At 39.2% G+C, this 5070-nt stretch overlaps 1 long non-coding RNA gene across 1 annotated transcript in view; it reads right to left on the reverse strand.

The window, feature by feature from the left end:
* Positions 1–657: 657 nt before the first annotated feature.
* LOC108288119 overlaps positions 658–5070 on the reverse strand; it is a 14096-nt gene continuing 9683 nt past the window's right edge. The window contains exon 3 of the long non-coding RNA XR_001818606.2: positions 658–2069. This is a non-coding gene — a long non-coding RNA (uncharacterized LOC108288119). The remainder of the gene's footprint in view (positions 2070–5070) is intronic.

Raw genomic sequence — 5070 nt, forward strand, 5'->3', positions numbered from 1 at the left:
GCCCTCACTGGCTTGTGTAACCTGTGCAACTCACTGAATCTTTGTATCAGCTTTGTCACAGGCAAATGGAATAATAATGAGATTGGGTATGTAAAATACAGAGAAGTACAGGCATTTGTTAATATTAACAATGAAATTACAATCTGTCATTTTATGTGTTGAGTCAATAATATAAAGAATTCAGAGATGTGACTTTATCCACCTAAAATTCAGGCTAATAGGCCAGGCTCATGTCAGCTTTACGTTAGTGCTCCCACCTCTCTTTCCACCATGCCCCTTTCCTTTGGCACTGACACTTGAGCGTCAGTGGCTTTACCCTGCTGCCTTTTGAAAGTTCAGGAAACTCTCTTCATAATAACTTTCTTGTATTTCTCTTTCCCTGCAGGCCCCACATTTAAACAAACGAACAGGCCCGGTGCGGTGGCTCCCACCTGTAATCCCAGCACTTTGGGAGGCTGAGGTGGGAGGATCACCTGAGGTCAGGAGTTTGAGACCAGACTGGCCAACATGGTGAAACCCCATCTCTACTAAAAGTATTTAAAACTTAGCTGGGTATCGTGGTACATGCCTGTAATCCCAGCTACTCAGGAAGCTGAGGCATGAGAATTGCTTGAACCTGAGAGGCAGATGTTGCAGTAAGCCAAGATCATGCCTGGGTAACAGAACAAGACTCCATCTCAAAAAACAAACAAAAACAAAACACAAACACCACCCCCCTTCATTTCATTCTCTTAGGCACTTCATCTTGACCTCCTAAAATTAAGGCTCCTTAGCTGATTAACTAATTTGACTCAGGGAGCCTCCCACATTCTGTGGAACGCCAGCCTCTAAGATGCTCCATGAAAGAAGACCACGTAAGCCTGGGAAATACTATAGAAAAACTGCACTGCCAGGGATGCCCACCTTTAGGTAAGGCCTACTGGTACCTCCTCCCCACTCCTGGTTCTTTTTCACTTTGAGGGCTTCCTACTGCCAGCCCCCGAGACTCTGAGAGCATTCTCTCACTTGGAGCATGCTCTTCTCATGCCCTTCAAGTCAAACCAGGTTGGTAACTTCCACCCTGCTATCAAGAACCAACAGAAAATATGGGTGGGTTTCATGGCTAAAGAGATAGTCATGAGATTTGGAGGATGGTCCAGGAGGCATGTTGGATGAAGACAGTTATATTCCAAAACTGCTCTGGAAAAAAGAAGCGTCTTTAGGAAGATGCAACCCATCTTTCAATGGCTTCAGCCAAAATCATGATGCCTGGGACTGCTACATGCCTTAAAGTACTTAAGGAATAAAATGGTCAATACTGATCAGAATTTCAAATAATTAAGCCTTGAACTACCCTACAAAATCCATGAAAAGATTTTAGAAAAGAGAAATAACTTTGGTTCCCCTGATAGAGAAATACAAAGTGAGAATATTTCAGAAAGCATTCTTGCTCTGCCTTTAACACAATCATTGGTCATACGCGTACTCTACTGTCCAGGCAGAATCCTCTGGGAAGAAGGTAGCAAGAAGTCCTGTAAATGGGAGTCCCGTGGGAGGCAAGTGAGGGGGTAAAAGGTCAGTGTGTGGGGGAGTGTTTAGAGCGACTGGGGACTGAACACCACCCATCTTCAGGATTTGACTTTTGCCACTTATTGCAATTTTCTTCCCAACTCTGCAAACGCAGTTTACATGCCTCGTTTGTCACCTCAGTCACACATTATCCTCCCACGTCCACTATTTAGGTACTGAGGCATTAAATGTTTTCAAATGCATTGCCATAGTTCATCATGCAAAAATCCTACCTTTTTGTTAACAATGCTTTTTCAAAAATCCTTTGTCATTTATAAAATATTAGTAAGTGAGATACCAGGCAATAAACAGAAAATTTAAATAAACCTAGTACTTTCAGGGGTACATTCTCTGTATTAAAAACAAGAATAAAAATTACTAAGAAGTGAGAAAATGTGGAAAAAGAGTGGCAAGCATCCAACATGGCCATGAACTGGGGGCCTCTGACATTTCCATCTTCATCAAGGGGGATTCTGTCAAGTAGTAAGTCAAACTCTTCATCAGTAATCTCCACACCAAACCTGAAACAAATAGCAGTTAGCATCAGTCATCCCCCAAGTTCACATTTGGGTCACCCATACCCACAATACCCTAAGCATATGGCTGCCATTAAAGCTTTGTGACTGCTGCAGTCCTCAAGATCAAGAGCACCACGTGAATATCAGAGGTTAATCAGGGTTTTGATGGCTTCAGCTTTCTCAAAGAAAGAGATTCTACCACGGAATCCCTGCATTGGTGGAGCACAGAAATAGAAACACCGGCATGTTGAATTGTGTGTGATTGTCTTCTATAAAAAGTTATTCATTACACTAAAACACTGGTATTGCTTAAACAAGTTAACTCTGAAAAGCCTTTCAATTGGGCTGCTTAGCATGAAAGAAAAGGTAGAGAAAAAAGTGCCTTTGGAAAAACAGCTTCCTAATACTCTCGCAAAGCATTTCATAATGGCTTTAAAGACATTTTGCATACAAATATTTTAAAAGTGGCAGTGTTTATTCATCAGCAAGAAAGTGTTTTCATCTCTCAAGAACAATCAAAACATAATCCGTGAATCACTGGCATAAATAAGAATGACTTAAGCAATAATAATGAACAAGGCATTCATTCATCATTTTGCAAAGCTGATAAAACCCAGCTGACTTTTGGAAAAGAGGGGAATATATTTTCTTTTGGCAATGCAATGACAGAATAACATCAAAAAGCCTCTTTTTCCATTTTCATTATTACTTCCTTAATAATTATAAAAAGGCCAAAGATTTATAAGATCTGCAAAGAAACCAGAGTATACTTCCTTAATAATTATAAAACACATATATACATCAACAACAACACAACAAACAAAAATGGCTTTCTTTTTTTCATAAGCTGCAAAGAATTATCGCATATTTGTATTTCGGAAGCACTTGAATTTGAATAGCGTCTCAAGGAGTTTGCAGTTGGGTGTCCTTTCTTTCATTTATATAAAATTAGGGGAAAAGGGGGTAATTTAATGTGACACCTGCACGGTGTTTATCTTACTCCCTTTTATTCTCTTTATCATTTATTCCCAATGAAGTTACCAGTACTAGTGGAGAAATCTTTGGTATTTTGCCTCAGAAATGAAAATTAATTCTCCAGTTTTATTTGGATTTAAATTCTTAAACTCAGTACTTTTAAAGGAAGTATTTTGTATAGGCATACTGGGGAAAAAAACGATTGAAAGTCAAGAAACCCAAATCTAGTTTACATCCGTGAATCTAGTTAATCTAGATTAAGCATTCTACAGCTATGTAACCATGGAGAAATCACTGAACTTTTAGATTTGAGTTATAAGAGTGGTCTCAAATGGTCTGTAAGTTCTCTGTGTCTTAGTAAACGTTATGCGATAGAGAGATGATGATAAAACTACCTGGAAACAACCACAGAAATACTGTGTATTACTATTTTTGATGTAGAGTACAGATTAAAAAGGCCTCAAACATACTAGAAAAGATTGCTCAAACCTAACAGTGACACACGTCCTTTTTCTCAAGAGCCGGTCTTTGTGAGTGGCCATTTGGTAAAGTGGGGGCAGCATGGGCTTCCGTTAACTGACCAAAGTTTGAATCCCAGCTCTGTCACTTAGTAGCTGTGTGTGGCCTGGGCAACTTCCTTAATTCCCTGTTTTCATTTGTATAACAAGTTTTCATTTGTATAACAAGAAAGGTTATTCTGAAAATCGATTAAGTAAATAAATATACATATGCTCTCTTTAATGTAAAATGTAGTTTCTTAACAGTGAAACGACCTTCCTTTTATTGGATAAAATGAGGCTTTCCCTAACCACCAAGCTTAGTCTCCCACCTTAGTGTCCAGTCTCTATCTTATCACACCGCTATTATTATCTTCTCTCTCTTACCACTATTTGAAACTCTTTTATTGGTTTACTGATGACTTGGTGATTGTCTGCCTTTATCTCCACTTCTCATGTAAACTCTATGAAAGTAGGTTTAGTGCAGCTGGGGACTACACACCAGTCATCTCCAGGACTTCACTTCACCTTTCGCCTTTTCACCATTGTATCCCTAGACTCTGTAACAACAATCAGAGGGTACTCAATAAATACTTAATAAATGAACAAATGACTAACTCATTTCTATTGTAAGAGTACATGTACTTGAGAAAAGAAGAATTTTTATTCTGTGAAATAAGGCATACGTTAATTAGCTTACTTAAGCCATTACACAATGTACACACATTTCAAAACACGTTGTACATGATATACAATTTTATGTCAACTTAAAAATAATAAAGAAATAATAACATAAAGAGGAACTTTTATGTATTTCTTTGTATATATTCATGGGGTACATGTGCAGTTTTGCTACGTGGATATACTGCATTGTGGTGACGTCAGGGCCTTCAGTGCATCACTGGAACAGCACACACTTTACCCACCAAGTAATCCCCCATCCTCCACCCTGCCTCCCACCGACTCAGCCCCCACGCTCTAAGTCTCCACTATCCACCATTCCACATGCTACATCCATGTGTATACATTTTTTTAGCTCCCACTTATTAGTGAGAATGTGTGGTATATTTCTTTCTGTGTCTGAGTTGCTCCACTTAAGATAATGGCCTCCAGGTCCATTCATGCTACTGCAAAAGACATGATTTCATTTTCTAAGGCTGAATAGTATTCCATTGTGTATATATGCCATATTTTCTTCATCTAATCCTCTGTTGATGGACACTTAGGTTGATTCCACATCTTTATTACTGTGAATAGTGCTGGAATAAACATACCAGCAGAGAATGTGTGCTTTGAAGAGATTGAAAAAGGTTTGAAATAAACACAGTAGAGAATGGAATATAGAGTTGACTAATAAGACATCGTGAGGATTGACAGGAAATACTAGGAATCCAGGTGAAGTTGGTGACAGTGAATTTCCAGTGATATAATCTACTCAGTAGCATGATTCTCCCCGCAGCACTAAGCAGCCTGGGTGCAGGTGAAGGCAAGATGAGCAGCTGGGCACATCTAGGTGTGAGAACCTGTCGGAT

Source organism: Cebus imitator, unplaced genomic scaffold (genome assembly GCF_001604975.1).
Source record: "Cebus imitator isolate Cc_AM_T3 unplaced genomic scaffold, Cebus_imitator-1.0 Scaffold365, whole genome shotgun sequence".
Lineage (NCBI taxonomy): Eukaryota > Metazoa > Chordata > Mammalia > Primates > Cebidae > Cebus > Cebus imitator.